The sequence below is a fragment of the Melozone crissalis genome, unplaced genomic scaffold (assembly GCF_028551555.1).
Source record: "Melozone crissalis strain CALT ecotype California unplaced genomic scaffold, PUWL_Pcris_2 ptg000009l_1, whole genome shotgun sequence".
Classification (NCBI taxonomy): domain Eukaryota; kingdom Metazoa; phylum Chordata; class Aves; order Passeriformes; family Passerellidae; genus Melozone; species Melozone crissalis.
In genome coordinates this window covers 4933972-4946641 of record NW_026535787.1, presented here as the reverse complement: position 1 = coordinate 4946641, position 12670 = coordinate 4933972, and the positions used below count along the sequence as shown (strand labels likewise).

At 40.0% G+C, this 12670-nt stretch overlaps 1 protein-coding gene across 1 annotated transcript in view; it reads right to left on the bottom strand.

Annotated features, from left to right (window-relative positions):
- Window positions 1-12670, bottom strand: part of CRYBG3 (crystallin beta-gamma domain containing 3) — an 80115-nt gene that overhangs the window by 55768 nt on the left and 11677 nt on the right. The window contains exon 2 of the mRNA XM_054270475.1: window positions 10661-10739. The gene's annotated coding sequence lies outside the window, so the exon portion shown is untranslated. The remainder of the gene's footprint in view (window positions 1-10660; window positions 10740-12670) is intronic.

The window sequence follows — 12670 nt, the reverse complement described above, 5'->3', positions numbered from 1 at the left end:
TTATTTGTTAATAGGCCACCTGGGATCATGTTAATGATGAAAAAAGTGTTTTAATGAACTCAGCTTCATCCTTGGGGAACAGCAATTTCTCAAGAACTTTCAAGATATATTTAGTGATACCAAAGCAGTGGTCTTTAAACTTCAAGCAATGCTTTTTTACCCTTTAAATACAGAGCAGATGCAATTGCTTAATATTAAAGATGTATGTGTTGGAAATGGAATTATTTATTGGAACTGTGAGGATAGAAATTGAACAGCACTAATTTGTCCCTGAGAAATCCACATATCATCCATTTTCTATGTACAGGCAAGACACTTGTACAACCACACTGAACTTCTCTAAGTCAACTTTTAAAAGTGGGCTAAGTCAAACTTTGGCCTTTTTTTCATCCCACCCGTGACAAACCTCACCACTCCCCCCACACTGCTCTGATCAACAGCTGATGCCTCACAGAGGGGTGCACTCACCCCTGTGGGATCAGAAATTTACTATTTAGATGTCAACTCTACTCAAACCCAGCTCTGGAAATGAAGATGCCAACAGTGCACCTTGGAGATATGCCACAGCTCTTGCTGCTGTCTTCAGTATTAGACAGGTAACACATGAGCCTGGAATGAACCTCTTGAATAATTTACTTTATCTCAGAGGAACTGAGTACTTTGCATAAGGAAATACAAAACAGAAACAAGAAAACAAAATTATTTCCAAAATTTGATGGGTGAATGACTCACCATGTCAGCTTCAAAGTTCTACTGTCATATTTTCTTCCTTCACTTTGGCTAACACCTCAGCATTCTTCAATGCCAGATTTTAATTTAATTTTAAGTGAAGGAGGGCCTTTCTCTACAGTTTTGTGGTTTGTACCATTCTCACAGATTTGTCCAATCTAAAGAGTACCTCACTGCAGGAAATGCACACAAATGTTATTCTTTTCTCTGCACAGCCCTTTTAAGCCATAAACATTTATACTGAATATTAAAATATCTACGAAGTTAACAACTAAATGCATTAACTATAAAAGAAATAGTTACATCAAAAATTTGACAACAGTTTAGTCTTAGAAGTGTTTTTGTTTGTTGTTTTGCTTGATGAGGTTTTGTCCATTTTTAAAAACCATTTGTATTCAGAAACTAGTGGAGGGTTTGGGTTTTTTTTTCCTATTAGGAGCTGAGACATCAAATATAGTTAAATCTCTACATGTGAAAATCCTCTCTAGGCAGCTCTGAGACATAACACTTGTAAAGACTATGCTGCTTATTTGTGAGCATAATTTATGCCCTGCTTGAAAAGCTGTTTTGTAGTCTCTGCTTCCAGAAACAGAAATCTATTTAGAATTTCCTTCCTCTTTAATCTTCCTTTCTTTACTTAACTTTTGGTAAATCAAAAGAACAGGAAGCTTTAATATGAAAGGGTCCTTCCATACCTTTAACCATAAATAGCGTCTTGCATGAAAAAAAGCCACAGAGAACATTTACACCGTGCTTATTTGAAGATATATGTGGATATTAAGTCCTAACAGAGAAACCATGCAAATCCTTCTTTCTTCCCTTCAATATAATCAATCCTACTCTCCATATATTCTCCCTCCTGCTCCACTTTGCCATAACAGACAGCTCGAGCTATTGGTATTTCATCATTTGCACACAAAATCTCAATTCAAAGTCTGAAGCATTATACAAACAGCACTGCTCCTGCTGCAGATTTTGAAGTTGGTATTTTAAGATGGTGCCATATTCAGATGGCTGAGACGAAAGCACATGATTTTACTTTACGAGAGCCAGCAAGCCTCTAGCACAGCAGGAGCCTTCAGGCACCAGTGCCTGCTGAACACGCAGCACGGTGGCAATTCCACCAGCCAGTACCACAGAAACTTTCACTGAGCATTCCCCATGCCTCTCTCCCAGTCTGTCTCTGACAGAAGCCCCTAGTGAGCACTCAGGAAAAAAAAAAGCTAAGGGTGTAGAGTTTATATAAAGTAATCCTTTCTATGGTACATCCAACCAGTTTTCAACAGTCAGAGCCTCTAGCAAACTTGACAGAGCATTTGATTCCCTGTCACAATTAAGCTTGAGCAGTTTGATATTCACAACATTGTAGGAATATCAGTGACTCTTGTTTTACCTACACTTCATGTCATCATTCAAAGAAAAATGAATTTAAAAAGTCCTCTAACAGTGTCACAGCAGTCCGAATAGTTTCGCCGGTTCACCAAGAAAACTGGTTTCTGGATGGAAACCTACCTGCCAGATCCCCTTTGAGATCCTTGCTGATCTCAGCAAGGAAAAGAGTTTTCCTGCTATGGTGCTGTCTTTCTGCTCCTCTTGTTATGAACTGTCATCAATCTTCCCCTTGCCTCCCCTTTGCCACTCTCTGTGAGCTTTCCTGCTTGTGACATGCTTCATGAAACTTTAATTAGCTTTTAGTCCTTTGGCAACTCGTTCCTCCGAGTTTCACTGAGCAAGCCCTGCGTGACCTGGCCTGACCTTGTAGCTGAACTGAGGCTGGACTGGATGACACTCTGGGGTCCCTTCAACCTGAATTATCCTATGGGCCTGTACCCTCACACGCAACCAGGCTGGTGTGGCAGAGTGTGAAACAAGATTATGACTTCGATCAGGTGACAGAGGAGACTGCAGCAATAAGTGACGCTGTGTCTGGGCACTGTGCTCCCACTTTGCTGCACTGAAACCTGCCAGCTGGGGCTCAGGGGACAAGCCCCCATGCCATGTCCCAGGCAGGATAGTAATCCCAGCTGAATCATCCTCTCCAGGCTGGCAGGATAGTTATCCCTGCTGATTTATCCTTTTCAGGCTGTAATCCACTCCAGGCCTTAGCACGGACACCCACCCTTGGCCAGCTGCACCTCAGCAGGCAGGCCCAGGTGAACAACTCCCCATGTGGCACAGCAGCACCCTGGGGAGGGTAACCTGCCAGGTTATCTCAGTTTTCCTCACCTCCTGCCCAGCAGGGAACCCTTGTGACTACCAGGATAGTTATCCCAGCTGATTTATCCTTTTCAGGCTGTAATCCACTCCAGGCCGCAGCACGGACACCCACCCTTGGCCAGCTGCACCTTGGCAGGCAGGCCCAGGTGAACAACCCCTGAGATGGCACAGCAGCACCCTGGGGAGGGTAACCTGCCAGGTTACCTCAGTTTTCCTTACCTCCTGCCCAGCAGGAGGTAGGCACCCTTGTAAAGCATCTTGTGACCACCCTTGTAAAGCATCTTTTCTCAGCAGCTGGGTGGCTGAAGCTGGAATTGCCAGAGGTTCTCAATCAGCAAGGGCTACGTCCGTCTGCCAAAAATAAAATCTCTTTTATTGCCCTAACAAGGGAAATGAAAGCATTAGCAGCATTAAAACACAGATCTCCGTGAACAAAGCGTTAGCTTGCAGCCACAACTGCCAGACATTTGGGATTCCCCTCCCCATGAATGAATGCTCATTACCAAGCAGAAACTCCAGACAGCCGCGCAGGGACCTCTCAGGCCGCCTGTCCTGCGGCACTCTGAGCACATCCTGCCTCCTGCACAGACACCTTCTACCACCTCATGTCCCCTGCACTTGTGGGAGAAGATGGGCTGCCATCAGAAAGTTAGGATCATCACTAATTCACCCCAGGGACTTCCAACAAGTCATTTAACCCCAACACCCTGATCTGAGAACGGGCCACAGCGCTACTCCTGAGTTTCTGTTTGCTGGCATTTAGAAATTAATTAACAGCTTCAGGCTCAAGTGCTGGGTGCACAAAGTAGCCCATGTAGGCATTGCCACATATAGTACAGGAAAATTAATCTTGTTCCTAGCCTTGGCTTTGACCTTCCAACACCACTGAGATGGCTGCATTTCATTTAACAATTATGAACATCTCATTCAGTTTGAACACTGACACAGTACATAAATTCTGTGTTAAGCAAAATCCACAGTGATAGAGCTGGGGCTGGTGGCAGGCTAGTTCATCCCCACAGTGCAGGTTTTTCAACAGATTTTCTTTCTCTGGGAAGTTAAAGCATCTTTGGTGTCATCTCCCACTCTTTCTCAGCAAGTGGGACACACTGAAGTGCCTTAAATCCACATGTGAAATAATATTTTGTTTTTTCAAGTACTGTGAGGAAAATCTTTCAGGCTTTTGCAACCAACAGGAGGCAATACATATGGAACCCTAAAGAAAAACTATTAGACATAGTGAGACACAGATTAAGAACAAAGCTTTTCTACGGAAATTAGAATGGCATTAAGAAAAATTCAGGCTAAAGTACTATCAGATAGTGAAATGCACAATAGGAACCCCTAAAAGTCCACTGTTGCTAATGGTCATGAGCCAAATGGATTGAAAAAACACATGGGTAAAGTGGGTTTTTCCTATTTAAGCCAGTAATTCAAGTGGTGGTGTAGAAGATGTAAGGGAAGTCCACCATCGTAAAAAACTATTTAGTCTTTCCTAAAACACACCTTTAACTAATGAGAAAAAGCAAAAACCCCTCAAAAGAAACAAAGAGTGACTTGGGGTTTTGGGGGAATTTAAGTTTAAGTTATGAACTCAGTACCTCTACAAATACCCAATTAACCTGAATATTTTGGCTTTTTAATACTGTGAAGTTTTCCTTCCACATCCTCATTTCTCTGCTTGGTTTGACATGCAAAAAATCAGGTCATGGCAACCCTGGAAGACAAAAGTAACTAGAAAACTAATGAAATCATGGCATCACCATAATCAGGAGTAAAAATTAACAACAGGAAGAGACTTTTAGTTAAACTGTATCAGTTTTGCATTTTTAAAAATAAACCTATTTAAAGTCAATGACTATTTAACATTTGGAAAGACAACAGCATCTGTTCAAAGTTCAGCACTGGGATTTTGAAAATTTGTTTATCCATCTGAATTCTTGAAACAGCAAGGAGTCATTAATGTACATTTAATTTGTCAGATGAGGAAAGAAAAGATGAAACAAGCATTCTCTGAAACTCTATAGTATTCTCCTAAAATCCGAGGAAGTATCCAGAGATACATTCCCTGAGGAGAACAACAGATAAAGTGGTTGGGGTGAACATTTCAAATGAAAAGGCAGAAAAAAGGAGGTACAATTTGAAATAAAGTTTCTGCTGGGTCACCTTCACAGAGAATTTTAAACTCAGTGAAAGTCTCTAGAATGACCAAATTAACTTTTTAATTTAAAAGTTTCTCTTCACACCATTTGAAGAGCTGCTTGAAAATTTTCCCTTCTGAATTTTCTCACTGAATTATTTTAAAGCTCTGCTTGAAGATTAAGAACTGGTACTCACTTCTGAGTATGCAACCATCACCTCATTACTACAAGGGCTACTGTAGAGCCAGAAAGAACAGAATTAAATTGTCTGTTTTACTTCTGTTCTTTCCCCCAAACTCTTCCAGTACTAGAATTCCATTGCCTTTTAATCAATATGTTTTCACAAACATTAAACAATTTTTGCTCTCTTTTATTTGACATTTTCTTGAAGGTTAGGTTAAAAAAAAAAAAAGGTGAAATTTACCTTTTCAAAGGAGAAGGTGACAGTACACTGGGAAAGGGATAAGACAGTGTGACTTCCACCTGCACATACATTCTATTGGCAGATATAGCACCTGGCACCACACTTCTGCTTCATCTGTCTGCTGGTTTTCTGAGTTCAACAGACCAAGGTTTAAGCCTTTTTTTCCCCCCACCCATCCTGAAACACAGTTTCCTGCTCATGATCCCTTCTTTGAAGAACAAAAGTAGTAGAGAGGGAAGCACATTTCAAGATCATTCTTTCTAAAAATCTTCAATATTGCAAGGGAATTTACCAGAACTTTAGATGGGATGATCTTGAAACATCCCCCTCAACACATTCAGCTGTTAACATCAACCGTCAGTTTAACAAAGTATCCTGGGAAACTAAAAGGTATCACCTATAAAATTCCATTTCAACAAAAGTCTACATCATGGCTGAGGAAAAAAATATCTGCTTTCAGCTTTCACCAGAGAAATATTGATGGTACAAACTCCAAAACAATTTGTGTTTTATCTTTCATTTGTTGCTGTGGACAGTGACAGCAAGACTTTTTAAAAGTAACCCTCAGGTTTTTAAAAAATTCATGGTTGGCAGCAATAGCCCATCTCCCTTGACTACCAAAAGAAAAAGCACCCCTCTCTCTGATTTCTACTTATTAAGTCAGGAATTTAGCAGGAATTCACAGACAGCCTGAGTGGACATTACTTAGATAATTAGTGATGAAATTTAAAATTATGAGATTTTTGAAATAAAATCAATGTAACATAGAACCATGACAATATAAATCCCCACCCCATGCTATATGGAAAACAGTATGCAGTTAACTAAAACTTTAGGTTTAATTTTGATTTCTAACTTTTTTGTAAAACTTAAAACTATAGTCAGAATAAGGGATATTCAGTAGGAACAGCAACCTATATCCAGCAAGTTCATGGGACTTCTAAAAAAGTCTCGTGTAAACAGGCACACTGGATGACAAATTTTGTGACAGAGAATTACAGCACAAATTAGGCTGAAAGGAATGTGGCTGGGGAGGTCACGCAGTCTGTGCTCCTGCACAAAGCAGCTCTGGTTCATCCAGCTTTGTTTTGAGTATTTCCAAGCATAAAGATTCTGCAACTCACTTGGGCAAACTGTTCCAATATGTGACCATTTTTACAGTAAAGGAAAAAAAAAACAAAGAAAAAAAACCAAAGAAATAAATTCTTATAGGTGACTGGAATTTCCCATGTTCCAACTTGTACCCGTTGCAACTCCTAAAAGAAGCTGGCTCCATCTTATCACATAATTGCAGTCCCTGCCATCAAAATTTAATATCATGTCTCCTGCTTAAATACAGCCATCTTTATGTTACCTTGAAATGAAATCCATGTGAGACAGCAGAGCTACAGAATAATCTCTGTTTTCCATGTTCACAGTGTACAGGAGTACTTGTCAGAGGACAATTACCTACAGGTTTAATTTGTAGCACAGAAGCTTTAGATGGCATGTTAAGAAAAAGGGTTTTTAATTATAAGGTCTGTGAAATTGGTAGAACAGTTGTCTGATGAGGTTGGAGAGATCTTAAGAGATCTCCATCCCTGGAGGTCTTTGAGAACAAGTCAGACAAACTTTTATCAGGTATGACATAGATACAGAGATCTCACCTTGGGGCACAGGAGCAGACTTGATAATCTCTGCTGTACTTTCTGCCCCTGAGTTTTCTGTGAAGGTTGAGACTGTCTCAGGTTAATTCAGGCTGGAGCCTATGGGCCAAATGATGGAATGCTTGATGCTACTGAAATACTGTAACATAAATTATACATTTGGTGTACCAAATTTGCACTTATTTTTTGGAACTTTTGCCTGACACAGCCCACATGGTGGTTTCTGTGTTGAGATGCTTAAGAATTCCTTCCTAATGGGTTATGGAAGAATGGGCTATTTTCTCCATGCATTGCTACAGGAAAGATACCCAGTGACCATTAAACCCTTTTTCAGGGAGCATTGTTACAATATTCCCTTTGAAAACAAAGTCCCTGTAGCACTAAAAGTGAGGTTAATGATATACTAATGTGCACTGGACACTCTGTAGTGCAGACACTTAGCACACTAAACATGAAGTTCGAGAGCTGTTTACATGCACACAACCATCTGTTCAGCAATCACGCTGCTCAAACGGAGCGTTTACTCAGAAAGGACACCCTTTACAGCCCTAATTCAAAGGAACAGAAGCATAGCAAAATCTGTAAATAAATATTGGGAGGGGGTGGTGTACTTTCTGCAATCAATTAACAGACACAGCAAATACATTTCAGTAATACTTTCTTGAAAGTGATCAAGTGATGACTGATAAAGCCCTCCTTGGCGCACAGAAAAATTAGGCTTAATATTTTCAAAAGGAGCGTATTAAAATATTTTTTCCTCCCTTTAAGAGCTAAATATTTCATTGTAGGGAAAAAATAACAGGGGTAAAGTACAGAAGTGGTGTCTAAAGTGCTCAGAAGAGTCAAAGAAGCACCAAAACTCAGCACAATTGCCAGCTTCACTCACCCAGTCAGTTGTAATTTAGACATTCGACCTTTGCTGCTCAATCAGAGACTTGCAGCTCCTCTGCTATTTCGCCCCTGGCCTCCTGCTGAGATGGCCAATGAATATACAAAATCACAGCATGGAAGTCTATCAGAAACAGGATGGCTCATTAACTTGGTGACAGCTAACACAGACACAACATGGGTTCACTTTTAGTTACCATCCACCTGAAATGCTCAGGTAGAAGCATGGCTCAGAGACGTGGGCATGCTTGGAAACCTGCCCAGAACTGATCCAAGTATAGATTCAGACATTCTTCACAAAAAACAGTTTCCATAACATTTTTTTTTGTCAGCCTACAGTAACCTTGATGATTGGATGAAAAAACACGAAGCATCTTTTAATAACACAGATCATACCTTCCATAGGATCATTTAGGCTGGAAAAGACTTTTAAGATTATCCCAACGCCAAATTAAGAAAGCATCAGTTCTCTCCAACTGCTCAAGCGCAGTCTGGTGATCTTTGCAGAAGACAGTTTATTTTGGCCAATGTGGTGTTACCAAATTTCAAGTGTGTACTGGAGACAGCAGTGAGAGGAAAAAACAGAAAAAATATTTTCTGCAGAAAATGTAGCGGAGGGAGCATCCAGAAAACCAATACTTTCTCTACTTCCTCTGAGTAAGTTTTTACTATTTAGTTGTAATTTCTGTGCACACAAGATAAAAAGTTAGACTGCTCAAAGTCCTCACTACTACGCATATGAAACTGCTCAAGTGTATCACAAGGTTTTTGATCAGCTTAAAAAAGAGTAAAGTTAGACAGGAAGTTCTCAGTGCAGCTGAAGAGCCAGCACAATCTGCTAGTATGAAAACCACACCTTCTTCCTAAAGTCTATACAAACACCAGGCATTATTTCTAAGATAATGTCACGGTTTTAGGCTTTTTAACATAGGTCTGAAACAATATAATTAAATAAAAGGTTATGGCAAGAAAAAGAGGAGATGAGATATGTTGGAAAAAACCTTTACAGCACTAATTTTGGCACCAGCTTTTAGTACAGTGTTATAAAAACATGAGTTCTGAGTAGAAGACTACTGAAACAGATTCAGCTGGAAAGATTCGGAATTGTGGCTTTTGTAAATTAAAAAAAAAAATTAATCAGATTTAGTTTTTGGCAAGAAAGAAATACTCTTAGGTAACTTCAACTTGCTATGCTTGCTTTGCTCCACCTACACATCCTGCTTCTTCCTTGAGACCTAGCCCTGTTCTTACTTCCTTTTAAGCAACTCCTAGTGCTGAATCCTGAATGCTTCCCCTTCCTCAGCCCTGTCCTGGGGTGGACCCTCCTCCAAAGGAAAATCTGGTTTGGAATTTTTCACTGATCTGACACAGAAAAATGAGATTTTTTTAAAACTGAAAAAATTTTCTTCTATTACAGTAGATAGAGTCTTGTCTGGTTTATCAGAAACCTTTCTGCCTGCATTCCAAGGCATAACGTCAATGATTTATGGTAATAGGAAGCCATGCAGTGGCATTTTCCAGGAGCTCTGAACTGACAGAGTTGGCTTGGATCCCCGGCTTCTGAACAAACATTGTTTCCCACTTTGCTGTAGACAAACCACAATCAAAACGGAATTTTATTGAGCAAATAACCCTGCTGGGGTCGTTACAGAGGCAACTGCAAAGCATCCAACTTTGGTGAAGCCCAAACAAATGGTCCCTAGATACTGAGGGTGGAAATACACAGGGACTCTGGGCCCTACAGAAGGTGAACACTTCCTTTTCCATACACCATGAGTGCTCAATAAATGCAACATGGGATAGAAATATCAGATTAAGTGTGCTAAGAAGCCTACAAATAAATCTGGCAGACTAGCCAAGCCCCTTTTGGGGAAGCAGCCATGATATTATCTGCACTGCAGTGAGACAAGTCAGAAAAGGAACAAAAATTCAAGCAAAATTGCTTAGTGACTGGATCACTAGAACAGCTCAGTGCAGGGCAAGATGTGACAGCAGTTATCACCTGTCCTGTACATAGTTATTTATGGTATTTGGCTGAATCTAAGCACAACTTTAGAGGTGCGTCTAGTGCCACAGGAGAAAGCCCTGATCACAGAGGAACATGTCCTTTTCTTGCAGTACAACACTTACAGGACAAGACAAGCATGATTAACACGGGTAACTGGTGAGGAGCACCCGACGTACAGACAAATCTCAGCACAAAGATCTTACAGTGCTCTGGCTGCCAACCAGCAGGCCTTCAGGCAAGCACAGATTTGCTGGTTAGATATTCATAAATTATACAGAAATGGTACTTTAGAGCAATGCCTGAAAACATGGTTTGATAAAAACATTAGTTTTCTTCTTCACTGGCAAACTTGCACTGAAGTCCCAGTTCTTTCCTGTACGTAAACACGTGGAATTTGTTTAAGGAATGTGAGGCACAAATAGTTTTTCTGTCTTCAGCATGTCCATTAGAACCCTGGCATAGTGGACCCTAACCCACACTATGGCAATCAGATACCACACTGCATCCAACATCCAGGAGTGCATCCAACATCAAAACTCGAACAAATAGTCACAAGCAGAGGGGACAGGTTTTACCTAAAATAAATATTAGTCAATAAAAATCTTACCTTCAAAAGTGCAGGCAGAGTTGTGCTTTCCTTTTGGCTGCTCTTTGAATTTATGGCTGCGCTCCCTTTGTTTTCAGAACTGAAAAACAAAAATATTTTGTAACGCTGAGTACTTGCATTATTCAAATCCTCTCAAGAGCCAAATATTTAATTTAAACACAAGAAAGGACAGAAAAGCACATTTTCCAAAACTGTAGTACATACTCTGCAGATATTGTAACTGAAAAAACCAAGACCCAAAAAGCTGAAGACAGAACCACAATGACTTTTTCACCTCATACAGAGGTTTTTGAGCTCAAGCACTCAGAAACAGCAAACAGCATCTCAGCTCTTCCAACTGAAAAATAACAAATTTCCATGCCTGTGTATTATTTTTCAACTGTAATTGAACAATCCTCTACCACAGCAGCATTCATTGCCACAGGACCACCTGGCAGCTCCAAGGCACACCCCATTCTGAGGCCTGTGAGCAACAGGAATGTACTGCTGGGAGGCAGAATCATCCCAAATCACAGCCACCACATTGAACAATTCTCCACTGAACATGCCCAATGGGCCATGCAAATGCAGAAAGAATTTTAGAAAGGGAACTACAGGTATGTGTTTATTAACAAGGCAATGCCTGCTGTTCCATTTCAAAAGTCAGAAGGCCAAAATCACACGTGTCCTTATGGGAAATTCACTAAATTCATTCAAATTTTATTGAGAGTTCATCTTTGGAACGAAGGGAACCAACTCCCTGCCCTCAGCCCCAGTTCTCAGGACAATCCTTACACACAATCCAGCAGAGAACATTTAAATAAAAACCTTTATGCTACAACCAATTTAAAAACTAATACATTATCAAGGAAAACATTAGGTGATGTTAATGATAGACATCAGTTCCTGCACTGTGTGCCATTACATGAAGTAAAATAACTTCATGCTAACATATCATATGAGTACTTCAGTTAATTAATAATCACTTTGAATATCCTTCTTCATCAGTCTTAAACATTTAACTTTGCTATGGAAAAATGCACAAGTGCTCATTTCTGAACTCTGAAGATGAATTGAAAGCTCTTTAAATTAAAAACCCAATTATTAGCAGTTTGATGATATTCTGCCAGGATTTGGAGAAGGAATTAAGATACTGCTGTACTCCTACTGCTCCTGAATGTAAACCACAGGTAAGCACATGTCAGTAAGACTCCCAAAATGAAAGGTTTTCTTCCTATTGCAGATTAGGCATCTACATTCAATGTACAGTGATATACCCAGAAAATGCAAAAGCCACTTTGACTAAATGTAAGTTTCCTTCTCAGCTGCTCAGAAACATCATTCCCTGAACAAAAATGACAGTAGAACTCTCCTGCTATTAAGTTTTTCAAGATCTTTCACATCTTTTCAGATGCATCAAAGAAAAACTTCTCCCATTTAGAGATCATCTCCAAGTTGAAAAGCATGTACTTTCACATCACCTTAGGTAATCTCCCATAATGCATTCATAAACACAAAGATGCTTTTTCAGGGACAGCATCAGACTGAGAGTCTTGGCTGTTCTTTGCCTCCCTGGAAGACAGAGCAGATGAATTAATATTCTGACCTATTAATTTCTTCTGCTGCTAATGTGTTTCATGAAGGAGATGTCACAATCACTCTGGGCTCTGGCACACTAATAAAAGTGTTTCTCTGTACACAATTTATTTTCTCTCTCCTAGTTTTTGTTTTGTTGTTGGTTTAAAAAAAAACAAATTAAAAACCAAAACATCCTTCTCAGATCTACGTGGCTTTTCCTGATGTTGATACATTTGATATGAACTAAGGTTCCCTGGACTTAAGAGTGGAATAAGGAGGTTGATGTCTACCAGACATTCTTCCTAAGTTCAATGTACCACTCTTTATGGAGCTGGTCTGCAGACCACAAATGAGATCCTTGCTTTCATTAAGTCCTGCCAGCATACTTTAGACCAGCGTTGAATTATTGCATCACTTTGTTTTGCTCATATTCTTCCCTTTATATCATGTGGT